Source organism: Cupressus sempervirens, chromosome 3 (assembly GCF_028749045.1).
Source record: "Cupressus sempervirens isolate cs-2001-9-10 chromosome 3, ASM2874904v1, whole genome shotgun sequence".
Classification (NCBI taxonomy): domain Eukaryota; kingdom Viridiplantae; phylum Streptophyta; class Pinopsida; order Cupressales; family Cupressaceae; genus Cupressus; species Cupressus sempervirens.
Window position 1 is genome coordinate 549,508,480 of NC_143120.1, and position 17,681 is coordinate 549,526,160.

Sequence of the window (17,681 nt, forward strand, 5' to 3'; positions counted from 1 at the left end):
AAACAAAGTAGCTGATGCTATGGCTACACTTGCTTCATTTCTTCAATTCATGGCAGATGAGCTACATCACCCTATCTATGATTCCCAATAAATTCATGTTATTTGTACCATTATTGGTTGTGATTCATCTCGTTATGGTGCCATTTATTCATACCTTCATGATGGCATTATACCTAAAACCTTTAACCTGTTTGAACGCAAAAACCTTATTCAAAATGCCTCTTGCCATTCCCTTATGTTTGGAGATTTCTATAGGAGGGTCTAGATGGAACACTTCTTAGATGCTTAGAAAAGGAAGAATCCAATAAAGCATTAGTTGACATCCATGAGGGCATCTATGGGGGACATTCCAATGGTCTTTCCATGGCTCAAAGGTTGCTTAGGGTGGGGTACTATTGGCCCACGATGAAGATTGATGCAGTAGCTTTTACAAAGTCATGTGAAAAGTGCCAAAAACATGGTAACCTAATACATGCTCCAGGTAGGGAACTCATTCCTTCTATCTCTCCTTTGTGATTTCAGTGTTGGGCCTTTGATCTTGTTGGAAAGATTCATCCCAACTCATCATGTGGACATAAGTTTATTACCACTACTACTGATTACTTCACTAAATGGGTAGAAGTTGTCCCACTTTTTGTTGGCTCAGTTTCTCTATTTATTCTAAATCATATTATTTGTAGAGATGGAGTTCCTTCTAAGATTATCACTAACAACAAAGGCTAGTTTAAAAATAAGAACCTTAAACAACTTTGTAAGAAATTTAAGATAAAACAACAATGGTCCTCCATTTACTTCCTGCAAGGAAATGGTGAAGCAGAAGTAGCAAATAAAACCATCTCAAAATTTTACATAGAATAGTTCATAAGAATGGTAGCGATTGGAACTTAAAGATAAATCTAGCTTTGTGGGCCTATAGAATGAGTATTCATACTCCTACTGGGGCTGCTCCTTTTTCCCTTACATATGGTGTTGAAGTAGTGTTACCTTTAAAGTTGAGATTCCTTCACTCAGAGCTTCCTTCAAAGGTCTAGTTACAAATGAAGACTACCATGCCATGAGACTTCAAGAGTTAGAACTTCTAGATGAGAAATACCAAACATCATTTGACCATATGAGGATCTATCAGAAGTGCATGTCAAAAGCATTCAACAAAAAGGTTCACCCTAGAGAATTCCAGGTGACAGATTTTGTCTTATGTGAAAATCCTAAGAATCAATAGAATAGAGATCAAAAGGGTAAGTTTGAACCTAATTGGCTTGGACCTTACATTATTACAGCAACTTTTGGGTCTGGTGCCTATTTACTATCTACAACAGAGGGAGAGTAGCTCCCTGATCCTATCAATGTCTTGCACTTGAAGAAGTTCTATCCATGATACCCATTCTATCTAGGGGAATCTTTGTACATATTTATTAATCTTGAAAAAATACAAAAAAAATGATATATTTCAAAAATGCAAAAAAAATAATATACTGTCAAAATTCTAAAAATTGGAAAATGTTCTGAAAAATGATCATCTTAGTAATAAGCACTTTGATGTATCTCTAAAAAATTTATATGTTCCAATAAATAAATAAATAAATAAGAAAGAAAATAATAATCCAAGTGGTGAAAACCTAGAAACGGGCACTACTTGAGGCCTTTGCACCCCTATTTCTTAGCACATGTCCTCGAAACTTGGCCTTTCTCCATCATGCCTTGTCCTTGTTGCCTTGGTTTGGAATTGGTCTTTGTCTAGGGGGTATAACTATGTTAGTTTTGGCCTCTTGGTTGCATTAGTATTTAGGACACCTTGCAAATGGTGTTTCTCAACACCACCCCAACTATATTTTTCAATACAACCCTTGACATTGAGTGTTTTTCAACACTTATCAGTTTGGTCTTACCCAGTTTTGTCATGTGATCTTACCTTCTTGCAAGCATTCAATCCTTATCCTCAAAACTTAGTATCAGTTAACACACTTAAATTTTTTAACACAAACACTTAATGCTTGACCTATGTCATGATCTTTTCTTTGTATGTTGATTCTTATTGATTTTCATTGAGTGTCCTTGTCTGATAAGTCTCTTTGGGATGTATAGCTAGAGTACTTGGGGCATGGGGCATGTTTTTATTTTTTTCTACTTGTGGGTGTGGTCTTGAAACTCTAGAGTGTCTCTTGTTGTCCCTTGAAACACTTAGGAGATTTGAGGCATCATCATTGACTACTTTTGCAAAACCATTATTATGGTCATCCTAGCATCTATGCCTTGATGCAAGCATGGTTTTGCTACATTAAATTAGGTAAGCTAACATAAAAGTCATCTTAACCTTTATGTCTTTGATGCTTATGTTAGAATCTTTCCACATTCCAATCCGATATAAATCACATTCATATCTTCATAGTTGCGCTTGTGACTAGTGATGATTGAATGATTTTTTGATGTTCATTAATAATGTCCTAATGATAAAAATAAGTTCATTAACATTATCTAATGAATGATGAACACAAAATCCTATGTTATAGTTACTCTATTTCAAGTACACCTTTGTATTTTCATGTAGCTTACATTAATAGACTTCATGTAAGTTTGCATTTTTAGGCTACATTATGAGTTTGAGAGGGTTTTCCCTTCATCTTTCTTGTGTACTTTTAATCAACTGTAGTCATGTTGTGATCTTCATTTCCTTATCTTCTTTTGTGGTCTCAATCAAAATTTTTATCTTAAATAGTTGATTGATTTTGGGGCATTCTATTTCTTATAGAAAATTTTGTTTTCTTCTTTCTGTTTCTTTCCATATCTTCCAAATTTCTACCTTCTATTCGCTTTCACCCCACTTCTTTTCTTCTAATTCACCTTTGGAGCATAATATTCCATGCTTGATGATCTACCTTGGTTTTGTAATTCTTATATCTTTCATCTTACATCAAGAACCTTATCTTTAGTTTGATTTGATCAAATTTATCAATTTGTTGTTTCTCCTCTATCTCATTTTGATTTCAATCATGAGGGGGCAGTATCTATCAACTTTAATCCTTGATTCAATTTTATCAATTTTATCCTCAACTTTTTTAAGTCAAAATTTATTTTTATTCTTTGTCTTGATGTGTTCCCAAATTGACCACACATCTAGGTTAGTTTGTGATCCCAAATTGATCTCACACTTCAATTTCTTTCTTTGACTACATGTGTTCCCAAATCGATCACACATTAGTCAAAGAGGGGAAAATTTATGCACTATAAAATGGTTGCCTAGACTATGAACCCCCATTATTCAATTTATCAAAATTCCTAAATCAATGGTTTGCATTAGTTTATAAATAAGTTCAAATCAATTTCTTTGATCAAACTATAATTAATTTAATTATTTCAACATTTCCTAAGGTTTGATCATTTTATCTTAAGTCTTATTTAATTAAAAGAAAACCTCTCTTTTAATTAAAGATTTAATCTACATTTAATTAATTATGATAAAAACTCCTCTTTTAATTTAATTAAATATTTCCTATTTAATTAAAAGAATGTGCTCCCTTTTAATTAAATAAAATCCCACTTGAAAAAGAAAATAAATTGAATAAAAATTAAATAAATTATTTTGTCCTCTACACTTAAATGCACATATTTCTAAGTGGGATTCCATTTAATTTTCCTCCTTTTTTCTCATTGGTGGAATTTTGTCTCACATGGGTCATTGTTTCTCCGCCCTTGATTAAATCGTATTGTCTCTTAATCTTAATCGTCCATTCTTCTTTATAAGGGAGATCCCTCTCCTTATTTTTGACATCTACGATTATGCTATTGTTATGTTGTAGGTTTGGAGAGCAATTTTTGGAAGAGTTTGAGCATTCAAAGCTTTTTGTGGAGGACTTCTATCTTATTGTCTTCTTCTCTCATGCATCCATGGCTTCCATCATCATGATCCATCCTTGCATTTTCATTAGCTTGGATCCATATTTGCTTTCATAGATTAGATTTCCTTTCTTGCATTGCTTTGCATTTTCATCATTTAGATTAGCTTGCATCTTCATTTGCATGCATATTTTGATCTTTGAATCTCTCATCTTATGGTGTACTTGCATGGGCACAAACCAAGTCAAATTGAGGGCCTCCATTACAAACCCTTGCACTCCATGAATAGAGAACTATGAGCTGCCATTCGAGACCTCATTCTTGAGCAATCTTGGATATAATGACTCATAGAAGTGTGCTCACATTTTAGGCATACAAGAAGCAATGCAATCAATACTCTGAAGATGCAATCACTAAGGAAAATTATGTAGATGTACGATGTATCCAAATTTATCAATTCCTGAAGCTACCATAAATATATGTAAAAAAAATGATGCATTTATCTTAAAGTGTCGATTGAAAACCTTCCCAATGATTAGTCACAAAAAGATAATCATGGAAAAAGAAAATGCAAGAAAATATAATGATCGTAGACATTAATCACAACAAGCACAATTAGCTCTTTGAAATTCATAAGTTAGCAGTACTTAATTCATAACCTTTCAAAGATAATATAATTATCACACCATTAATGCAAAAAATATTGTATGTAGCTTTATTATAAAATTTATTGATCTTGAATACATTGTACAAACTTGTTTATATAATTCTTCAATTCTCGAGCTAAGAAACTAGTAGTTAGGGCTTCAACCAAGTATAAAACTAAAATAACAATTTAATACATTAAATTCTATGTATAACTAATCCTAATAATATACATGATTTTTTTGTATTTACAAAGTGAATTTAGCCATTGCAACTCAACAATCTATTCCAAAATGGAAGAAAATAGATTGTAGCAATAACTGGTCTCCAAATTAAACTTGATATGATCTTTTATTTATATAATCCAATTTGTTCTCATGAAATCTTCTAATGATATGCTACTAATCGATACTTCCAGGTCATGCAAAACCAACCATAAAAATGTATGAAAGCTTCCCAAAATAAGAACTATGTGAAACAAAAATGCAAAAACATGTTACTAATTGAAATTATTTGACCCTAACTCCAACTCCTAGGTTTTAATTGTCACATTCCTTGAGTATTGATCACTTTTTGGACCTTTTAGATTGTTATATATTATGAATTTCTCAAATGTATGAAACTCTAAAGTTTAGGACTGCAAAATTGGCCACAAAATAATTTTTATTTTTATTTTTTACATTTCAAACTTCCTCTTCTGGAGTTGCTCCCAGATGCATGACACAAATTCTCTCAAAGATTTATATCACATCCTCATAGCCGGGGATAAGCATATATTTTAACTTTCTCTACTGCTTCCTCTAGAACTTCTTAATTTTGATAGTGAATTCCTCCAATTTATCAATCCCTCCCATGAAATTTTGGATGTCTTCTTTATTCTTAAATAAAATCTAAAGATCATCCACAATATTCACTACTTTTAGGGTACCATTTAACTATTGGACCATTGTCTCTATGGTTTCCAGCTAAGTTTTATAATCATATTTATGTGTTTCAAGACCAATTTTTTTAAATAACGTGTCTCCCTTAGTCACATTGGCATGTGCATCTTTTGTTATTTATTTAGTATTGTTGAAGATGTATATAAGATCCTTTGTTTTGGCCATGGTAATTTCAATCCATCTAGAAAACTTGTCCAACTCTTTGCTCTCATATAATTTTAACAAATTTTGGAATCTTTTCTTCCTTGTTTTTCCTCGTATTTGATATGGCTACCTCTCATGCATGGGTGTTGTCTAAGATGTTACCAACCACTTCCACCATCTAACAAAGAAATTCCTTATTCTAAAATAGAATGATGAAGCTATAAAAATGTAACTATACACTCTTCCCCAAATCCAACAAAAATTGTCTTCTATTATACATAAACATTTAAAATAATATTGAATGAATATCCATATTGGCTCACTTTTCACATTTAGTTTCTAATGTGACTTTTGGATTATCAGGATCAATACAACCTACCATTTTAGAAACAAAATCCTTTAATGCATTGCTCTATCTCTTCAACTCTTGTATTTGGATCTCATCATAATCAATGAATGTGAATATATATTTTAGATCCATTTATTTCAAAGTCTTTTTACCTTCTTTTGATGGCTCTCCCAAATCAACCTCTTCCATAACATAGTTTTTAGGCATTTTATCTTCAATGTTAGCCCATAAAGGAGAAATTGTCACATGTTCCTTCTTCTTCTAATCATGTCTTGTATGACATAGGAAATTATTTATGTCATTTTATTTGATGCAATTTGATTGAAGGGCATCCCCAATAAGAGCATATCTACATCCATGTCCATTGCATATAAACATTTTCTTGGTTGAACTGCTTTAAATAGCTAGAGTGGATTGGTGGAAGAATTTAGAGGATCATGTCATATTGGGGTCCTTTCTTATAGATGGAACCTTACTTTTTTCATGTTCTTTATTGACCTTTACTTGTTCCTTTTACTTGAAATTGGGAGTTTTCTCCTTCTATGTAGGTGGCAATTGTGCAATATTATTCTTTTGAGCTTCTATATCCTTTCTCATTCAATTTGTTTCTCTTTATCTAGAGGTGGAAACTTGGCTATGATTTTTACATGCAACCCTATTTTTGGCACTATATTCTCATTATTTAGTCTCTTGGGTTATACAAGTGGCTATTGTAACTGTTTCATCATCTCAACTCAAATAGTATGCTATATACATGCCTAAGACATCACTTGAGGAGGAGACATAAAGGAACAAGGTTGTTCATTGATAGTTGATTTGGAATCATCACCCTTAGGCTCATACATTACCTATTTCATTACAATCTCACCCTCTTCTAGGACTTCACCCTTCTCTTGTTGTCTCTCTTCATCTAAGTCTTTTTCAGGCTCCTACTGACCCTCATTGGTTGTGCCCTAAAGAGTATTTTTTATTATTTGTGCCTCTATAACCTTTCAAGATTCTACTACTATAAAAAAAATTTAAACATTCACTTATTTAATTACTAGTTCTAGTGTACCCTATATTGTAGCCTCTATAGTGTGAATAAATTTGGGGTTGTGGAAGATACTAGGAGGAGGTAGGAAATAAAAATCTACCACATCAAACACATCAGGGCCCAACTTCCCTCCCATCTCCTTTTCACCCTCAATAGAATCATCCACCTAAATGGTCTCTTCATATTGGCTTCCCTAATCCTTTGAATTTAGGGGGTTTCCTCTTCTTCTCTTTCATGCTCCTTAAGTAAATCATCCATATGTGGTGAAGCCGCAATGTTGGATCTTTTCCTTTTATAAACCTAACCCTTTACCATCTACTTTGGCTCGTATTCTATAGTATTTTCTTTGGAAGGATATGTGGAAGTAGAATTCCATTTGAATGTAATAATAGTTGTCTTATTTGGTGTCCCTAGGAATTATTCCTCTTATACTTCCTCACCCTATATAGGGCCCCTATCCTTCTTTCCTATATCCTTCCTGGCCTTAGTTCTAACTTCATAAGAAATAGATCTATTATTCCTATTTATTATTTATGGCATCAAGTGATCCATTTTTCTTGTTGGTGCTCTCAAATTTTTGAGAGTATCATATTCAATATTTTGTAAAATACCCCTATGCGATCTTTCATGCATATGTTCCGATCTTGGATTTAAATTCCTACCATGAGTTTCATGTGTTACACACATTTAATTTATCCTATTCATGCATCTCAAGTCATCAACTTGTATTTTTGAAACATTTGGTGAGATTTCAATTTGAGCCATTATCAAAACAACATTTATTGCATAAGTGTCAAACGGAGTGAATAGGCCTACTTTGCATGTATATATTTTGAGATTTGTTGTGTTTCATGACTTGACACATTGGGAATCTTTCTATTGCATATCATATAAGCCATGTTTCAAATTTCAAAACTTTTTGATTAGTTTTGATAGATTCTTTTAATCTCCCAAAATCAAGTTTTTCACTATGTCCTACTGATTGCACTTTGTCACAAATCCAAGTACCCCACTTTCACATTAAATACCTTTTTCCCAATTCAGCCTAATGATGAATTATTTCAACAATTCATTATAGACTTCATATGAATTTTCTATGTTAAGTTTTAGCTCACCCTAAATCTAATTGATTAGTTTCTTATGGCCAATCCAAATGTAATTTATTTTGGTACAATGTTGATATGATTTGCAGAAATCAAGGAAGCCCAATTAGTGATATTATACTTTGAAATAATTAATTAATGAGTCAAAAGTGATGGCACCCATGAATTCTACACTTTACATATTTTCTATGTTTATATTTCCATATCATGATCAATCTTTTTACTCACTTTACTATGCTCAGTTTGGTTGCAAATGTCTCTATTTATTAGATTAACAAGGTTTTGCGAATTTAGGTGCTCAAAATTGAGGATTCACAAAATATGCACATTTGAGGGTCATAATCCCAAATTTTATCCTATTTTTCTTTACTTATCCACAGCATTGAACAATGGTTTCACATTCTACCATTCTCATCTCATCAAATTTTCCACTCAAACTTTCTAATTTTTCTCTTAAAACATTTACATCTCCACCATAGATAGTCTGCAATGTATCCCACATTTTCTTAGCACTAGTGCACCCCTTTATGTCATCAAATGTGGTATAGCTTAGGGTTGATTCAATCTCCAACATAGAATAATTGTGTGGGCTGATGCAATCTCCAACATAGCCTAGTTGTGTTCTTGTTTTTCTTTCATCTGTTGAGCTATCAAAGGTCTTGGTATCTCCACATATGCATTTTTCACAGCACCTCCTTTTTGTACATCTTAATCTTTAGCTTCAAGTACCAATTGTTAGAATGATTTAGAATAATTGAGCAGGGAGGGTAAATTAATTATCCTCAGTTATAGATGTACCAATTTAAACTTTTAATCACTTCAAATACTTTAGATGTAAATGTTAAGTATCTCTGTTTCTATAGAAAATAATCAACAACATAAACTTGTAGTCCACCATCTTAATAGTAAAAAACTTGCAAAATGTAAATCATTAACAATAAAGCATCTTAAAAAACATCCATACAAATATGACATGAGGATTTAATGTGGAAACCCAATTTGGAAAAAACCATTTGTAACATGCTACCAATTTTCACTATTCTAAAGTGAGCTCTATTAGGAGCAAACCCTATTAAAGGTTATAAAATACATTGTTAAATGTGACCTTGTTAATAGATTTAATCATCATGTTATGAGTGGCCTTGTTAGAGGGTTAATAAAATTCCATTAGAATGCCACCTTGATTAAAGGATTTACATACGATCGTTAAGTCAACCTTGATTAAAGGATTTCAATATTGATACAATGTTAGAAAGTAATAGTAGATTGATCTAAAAAATACAACTCACTTTGAAAATACAAATTACAATTAGGTCCAATAGTTGACCCATTGACTAGCCTCTATTACCATCTCCATTACTGATTCACTTGGCAATCCTCAAGCAATCACTATTCACCTCAACACTTCACTATGTAGCCTTCTTCTCAAGTTTTCCAATCAACAAAATCAACAAATGCTCCAACCTTGTTAAGGTCTTCACTAGCTCTACTAACTCCCTTTAATTTTAGCCCTCATCCCTCCTTAAATAGGTAATTAAGATCTTCTATCGCTTAAACATCACCATAGATCTTAGTATTAGGTTAGATTCATTGAATCCTTCCACCATTTTTTCTCCTCTTTTCTCTTCTAGAAACTTCAACTCATGTATAGAAACACTCAAACATGGTTTCCCTTGCATTAAATGCTCTAGGTCATCCATCCTTATCTTCAACACAGTTTCTATATTTCGAGAACTCAATTGTGGCATCTAGAAATCAAGATTTCCGCATAGTCTATCAAATGTTGTCTTTCCTCATAATCTACCAAATGTTGTCCCTCAGCCAACATTGGGTTCTGACACTCAGTCATCAATGAATTACTCAGTTGATACTAATTATTTTGTCCAACATAATTTTTGATACCAATGCTTGATCAAAACTATATGTTTTTCTCAATGTATACTATCGCTCAATCAACTCTAACATCACTCAGCATAAACTTCTAGTTCCTTTTAATCTTCTTCTCTTTTTCTCAGTCAATCCTATGTATTTGGTCTTTCTTTGATCATTTCTTCTAGGCTTTAGTAAATTTGTCTTCTATACTTAGGCTATGATTAAACAATCATATTATCTTGTCAAAGTCTAGCTAATCAAGTTCCCATTGTAGTTCCTTGTAACTCAACCTTTCCTCTAGGTCCTTTTGTTATGTCCTTCTCAAATCCTCTTCGTCAATTATCTTGATATGGTACTCTACTTAGATAGAAATTGTCTTACCATTAAGGTTTAACATCAATCACAACATAACCATTGCTCCAATTGTAGTGTCCAACAATCTCCCTCTTTGGCATTAATGCCAATACCTCTAGTTACAATTAGTTTCATTCTAATTCTTATCTTAGTGTCCAACAATCTCCCTTTTTAGTTTCATTTGATTCTTGTTTGTGTAGCTTTGATATGCAACACATAGACTCCCTCTACCATATTGGATCATGAAATCAATCAGCACTTTTTTTTTGGTGATACAACAAAGCGCCTATTGCTAGGTTTTCACTAAGATGATCTTTTTTCAAGATCAATAGATATGTACAAATAGCTGAGTTTTGAGCCTTTAAGCATAGAACTTTTTTAGATGTAGCACATTAATAGGATCCAAAAGTTGTTCCCCTTTCTAAGTAGAAAGATGATAAGCACCAGATCCAAATGATGTTGTGATAATGTAAGGGCCCAAACAGTTAGGCTCAAATTTCCCTTTTTGCTCTCTGTTATGCTAATTTTTGGGATTTTCTCTATGCACAAGCTTACCCACCTAACTTGTGGGGATGAAGCTTCTTGTTGTATGTAGTGACATGCACTTTTGAGAAGCTCTCATATTGTTGAAAGTAGCCTTGTAATATTCATCAAGTGTTTCTAGCTCTTGTACTTGCATAGCCCTATGATTTTCATCAGTTACTAACCCATGTAAGGAGACTCACAATGCGGGGACCTCAACTTCTAAAGGGAGAACAGCCTCAAATCCATAGACTAAAGAAAATGGTTTGGCCCCTATAGGAGTAAATATGGTGGTTTTATAGGCCCATAATGTTGGATTGATCTATAAGTGCCAGTCTTTCACTAATTTATGGATTGTTCTGTACAGGATCTTGAGCAATGTCTTGTTAAAGGCCTCAACTTGGCCATTCCCTTAGGGAGATTGAGGACCAATTGTGTTTGATTTTAAATTTCTTACACAGTTGTTTGAGTTCCTTGTTCTTTAATTGTCCCTCATTATCAATAACAATAGAGAAAGGAATGTCATAATGGTAGATAGATAATCAAGCATGAAGGAGACTAGAGGAAGCTCAGAAGGTGACAAAAGATAACTTGATGTCCAAACTAGAGAGGTGGAGTCTTCACTTACCAATATAGTAGAGAGAGATTAAAATTACTTGTCAAGAAAGGTGTCCAAGAAACTTATCGTACTAGTGACTCAAGTCAAGAGTTAGGCAAGAAGCCAAATATCCAAATAGATAGAGCAAGTGAGGTGACAAGTGAACAACTTTCCTAGCCCAAGAGTCTAGTCAAGAAATCAAGGTAGCCATTTCAAAAAATATATAACTAGCAAGCAGACATAGACCATGAAGATAGAAAGACCAAGAGCACTAAGACCAAAGAGTCACTTTAAGCATGTTCAAGCACTAGAGACATAGAAAAGAAAAGTCAAATGATGAGAATCCCCTTAGCAAGCAACACAAGAAAATGTTTGCACTTGATGTTTTGACTTGATTGATAAATTTTTGACAATAGTTGATAGCATAGCAAGTTTGATGTTCAAAAGCAGTTTTTTTCCAAGAAAGATAATGACACATGTAGTCTTCAAGAAATCAAGCAATGGACAAAGCAAACTTGCATGATACAAGCATATGTGAGGTCTCAAAATAAATCCCTAGAACTATCATCACGTATATGTTCAAAATATTTTCATAGATCTAGCACATTCAAAGACACATCAAGCACATTCTACCTAAGGACATTTCTCATTGCTCAATATCTTGGCCCACACTTGATGCCCCTTTGCCTCACACCAAGTGGTTACCCATGAGAGATATTGGCTTTGTCATGGAGATGCCATTGGCATAACCAAGGGGACATAGATGATGAGTGTAAACTCTTGGGGTGATCCAGGTAATCCACTAGGATCAGTTCTTGCACCAAGATGTTGAGCAGAAAAATAAGGTAGTTTCTATCCTAGGTTCTTAGTAGGGGCACCTTATCATATGATAAGTCATGGACCTCATGGCCACAAGAGTACCTTAAGAATTCTCACCTAGTGATTTCCTCATAGTCACAATCCCACAAGTACTTCCACTAGATGTCTACCAACATTTTGTGTCCTTGATAGCCTTGATTTTATAGTGGGTTGGAATAGTCAAGTTCATTGGTCCCCACTTAGGTTGTTCCTCTTGATTGCTCAAGAGAAGGCCATCTAAAGGATGCTAAACTACACAAGATGGATCCATTTTTCAAGGTCAAGATTTATGATTCACCACAAGGGTGAAGAGCATACTCTCTTATTCCAATTGCTTCCCCCAAACATACCAAGCAATGTTCATGTACACCTTACTCCACCTTGGCATATCAAATGGGTCAAGATTTATGATTCATCCAAAGGTGAAGAGCATACTCTCCTACCAAGTGAAAAAATGTAGTAAAATAAGTAATTATGTGCCTAGAAATGAAAAAATAATAATCTAATGTCGCACATACAAAGAACTAAAGCAAAAAAAAACACTTTTTGATTTTTTGTTTGTTTGTTTGTTTTGGGAAACCTTGCAAACAAGTATTAGTATCCCTTCTAGCAAGCAAGGTCTTTGGCATGCATTCCTTTTAGCAATGAAATGAAAAACTCCCTACAAAACAACTAAGGTTAGGGTATAATAACCAAGTAAGACCAGTAACACAAAGTAGGTAGTTGCCTCAAAAATCCAAGTTATCTTCCAACCAAGTGTGTGCAAAGAAAGTACAAGCTAATCACAAATTCTCTCATTTTTACTCTTTGCTTTTGACCTAGTCACCAAGATTAAACTTGTTTTCTATTATTTTGGCTCCAAAAACATAAATGCAAAGAATAGACCCCTACTAAAAACCATAGATCTTTCCAAAAATGAAAGAAAAATAGAAATATGTCTTCATCCTTAGGGACTCATTTTCTTAAAATAGACCATATTTTTCAAATTGAGCTATAGAGCCTTAATACGACCTCTAAATTCAAAACACAAAGAACAAACCCCCTGTACAACTCAAAGACCTTTCCAAGACTGTAGAGTTTTCTAAAAAAATACACTAATTTGCCACCAAAAATGATTTTTTATGAAAAATAAAGAAAAATTCATAACAAATGAAAATCAACTCAAAATAGTCTAAAACTTGGATTAAGACATTTCAGATGCATGCCCAACCTACAAAAAGAAAATCAAATCTAAACTTGGAAGATATGTTGAAATATTTGAAAACCTAGGGTTGTAGCCTTCAAAGCAATATGCACACAAAGGTTAGCCTTAAAACCAAAGTAAGAAACCTACAAAATCACTTGATTAGATCCAAGAAGTTGTTGTGAAAAAATCAAAAATGATAATGTAACCAAATTGCAAGCAAGAAAATGGAGCTAGAAACTTGGTTCTAGCCACACGGTGGGCGTCAAAAATGTACACTAAGAAATTTTCATACTTCTATAAACTATTATTCTTTAGAATACCCATGAAAGAGGGCATCTCAAGAGGAAAATTATAGATCTCTATCTATGATGTGAAAAGGCTATGAGATGGTGGCCCTCAAATGAACCAAACTATGCAACCCTTGCAAGGTGCACCATAGAATGAGAGATTCAAAGAGTAGAGGTAAGAGTGCCAATATCTAAGAATCTAGAACAAAATGCAATGCAAATGTAATCTATTATAAATGAAATGAAAGCTAACAAAAAGAACTAAGCTAAAGCATAAAGGAATCTAAGCTAAAAATTATGACATAATGTAAGTAGAATGAGAGCTAAGCTAAAATGCAAAATTGCAAGAATGCTTCAAATCTGCAATTACACCAAGAAAACCTGTAGTATAACAATAGCATGAGAGACTAAGATCTTTGAATGAGGAGAGAGCCCTCCCTTTTAAAGAAAAATGGATGGTAGAGATTAAGAGGCAAAAGAGGCATAATCAAGGGAGGAGAATGCATCTTGAGTGATCCATGTGCACAAGAATCTCCACCAATCACAATAAATAGTTAACTTTTGAGAGAGAAAGAAATGTGTGGAGGAGAATTAAAGTTATTTGAAAAATGGAAAATTCTTCTCACATAGAAAATTATGCATTCATGCGTAGACAAAAATGTCTTTTTCATTTATTTTTAAAATATGAATAATGTTTTATGTGTGCACACTTAGGATAAGAGATGAGTGGGGAATTTTATTTAATTGAAAAGGGGATAGGGACATGTTCTTTTAATTAAATATGAGCTTAGAATAAAGTGGTCAAACAATAGGATAAAATAAAATAAATGGTTTTTTTGAAATTTGATCAAGGATAAGCATTAGATAAATTATGCAAAAATGTTAGAAAGAGGGCTCATAGTCTAGATGACCATTTTTGGGTCATTACAAGTATGAAATACTAAAAGAATATACATCATGATAAGATACAATATCTCAAAGGATCTTAAAATCAAAGTACGATGAATTAGAATATGGTCATCGAACATAACACAAGATTAAAGGGGTAGAAAAACTATACAAAAACATCTAGTATTGGCATCTAGTTGTCAGAATCTCAATGGTATAAGAAACACTACCACCCCACCTTATGGAACTTAAATGGCCCACTCCCACCATGATGATGAGATAATCTCAAGTCCCAAATGGATGACAATCCAAAAGTCATAATAAGAATCTAGGTCAACAAATCTTGATAGCAATCTGCTCAAAGGTACTAAGTACACAAATAACATCTAATCCCAGAGGCAAAAAAGACACATAGGAAACCTAATATGCATGTGGGCAAGTATCATCACATGAGTCAACTCTAAGGTTACCCTCATAGTCTCTGTGGACTATACCCCCTAGTGACTCTATGCGGCATCAATATCTTTTTCTTATAGACAAGGCATACTAACAAGGCAAGGTTGCAACCAAGAATCCTCTATACTCCTATCCTAGCCTGTATTAGCATTCGAGGCATGGGTGAAGTAATAGACTAACTCTTGCTAATTCATTTTAACCCCATTAATAAAATGTTATCACTTATTGATACAACTTACAATGGGTTACCTTGGTAGCCTCTTTAGGGTTGCGGCCTCCATTCAAGCCACTTCCCAATATACACATAGATAACCTACCCTAAACTCATAAAAATATATCTCATAAAATCACAATATTCACCTCAATCCTATACAAGAAACTGCAAAACACCAATAGATTACTGATAGAAACCTCATAGGTTACACGAAGAAAATCATAATATTCACCCCAGTCCTATACAAGCAATTGGAAAGCACCAAGAGATAATTGATTGAAAACCTCAAAGGTTACACCAAGAAAATCACAATACATGAGCTTACAAAAACATCACAGAAACACATTAGTATAGTGCATTGTTTGGGAATGAAATAATCAGGACTAAACAACATCACATAAAAGCATCACAAACAATCACTTCTCAAGCCTCTGGTAAACATGCATATCTGGTCAAACTACTAGGTTTCCCCCAAACCCACCACAAAATAAAATATGACGTCTCGTCATGTATTTAAAACAAGCGTTGTTATTTAGTCTCTCTTTTTTAAATATAATTCCATAAAAAATGATTTGCGTGAAATTCAAATTTACATTTCATAATTGTATCACAATTGGATAAAGGTTATCAATCATGCAATATTATCATGTTATTAATTTAAATAATCTTAAATCATGAACGATTTAATTAATAACATAAATGTATATTATTAGATTAAATCTTAATATCAATTTCATTTCTAAAGTATTAATTTGACTTCCATTTAAGTCTAATATTAATATTTATTTTTCCTTTAATAAATGATGCAATTTGAGATAACTTAAACTTGAAATTATAATTATAATTAAACTATTTACAATTTCTCTCATAATATCTAAATATTCATAACTAGATGATTATAAAGTTAACTTTTACTCTTCTTAAAATACAACTATGTCACAAATATTTATTTATTAACTGATAATTCCACTTGCATAAATAAATATATAACAAGTTATAACGCGCTCAGAGTTTTTTAAAATAATTAATATTAAAAACTCACTTATAAGAAAATAAGTAGTATTAGAGTGAGAAAGGAATAATTGATTTCTGATAATAGAGTTCCACCATTCCTTGAAGCTTCAATGGCTTTCCAGAGGTCTGGACCAATGATATCCCAACATTTCTAAAAAAAGAAGGCCTGAAAGCCATCTGGACCTGGTGATTTATCAGGATTCAAATTAAATACCACTGATCTAACTTCTTCCAATGTAATAAGTTTATTTAGAGCTTTATTATCTTTAGCTGTGACAATTTTGGGGATTACTTTGAGTAGATTAGATTGGGCTTCTCTATTTGACCCCTCAAAATTGTTTAGTATTTTATGAAAATGATCTACAAAATTTTTTGCAATTTCAATTGGTTCTTCAATTACAATGCCCATATGGTTTTTAATTCTAGAAATTTTACTCTTAGCTCTATTATAGAGGGTAAAATTGTGGAAAAATTTTGTATTCCGGTCCCCTTCATCTAACCATCTCACTCGTGACTTTTATCTCCAAAAAATTTACTCTTTGGATAATATATCCTCTTGCTTGGCGAGTAATTATTTTTTTGATAAATAGCTATCATTATTCATACCATTTTAATTACTTCTAAATTTAACTCCTTTAGTCTTTCTTCAACATCAATTTTTTCTTTAAAAATGTTATTAGAGTGTTCTTTATTCCATTTGAGGATCCTCTCCTTAAGCATCTTCATTTTGGAAACAAAAATAAACATCTTAGATCCTTCAAAATTACCTTGTGACCACCATACTTTAATATTTCTTAAGAATCTAGGATCTAAAAAACCACATTTTTTCACATTTAAACGTGTTCCTAGTAGGTTTATGGGGCTCAGAGAATTCAATTCTAACTAGGAAATGATCTTACCCAGCAATCAGCAGAATAGAAGATAGGATATTCAAATTATTTACATCCAAATCTCCTTTAATGAAAAGCCTATCTAATTTCTTAGCAATATAAGCAAAGTTCTTCTATCTGTTATTCCATGTAAAATTCCCATTAATGAGTGGAATATCAATCAAGTTATGAAAATCACACCATTTTTTAAATTCTTTAGATGATTGCCAGATCTATTGAACTCCGCCTATTTTTTCATCTAAGTTTAAGATAGTATCAAAGTCTCCATTTAGTAAGATCAAATTGTTCTTATATTTGTTCATAAATGTGTTGATTTCTTCCCAAACTAGTTTTTTCTCTAGAGTACTTATTGGACCATAAATGTTGATTATAATAAAATTGAGATTGGATTTCAAACTTTGGACTTTACCACTAATCCAGTTATTATTTATGTTTAAAATATCTAATGTTACTCTCCTAGGATTCCAAATGAATCCTAAACTCCCATATGCAC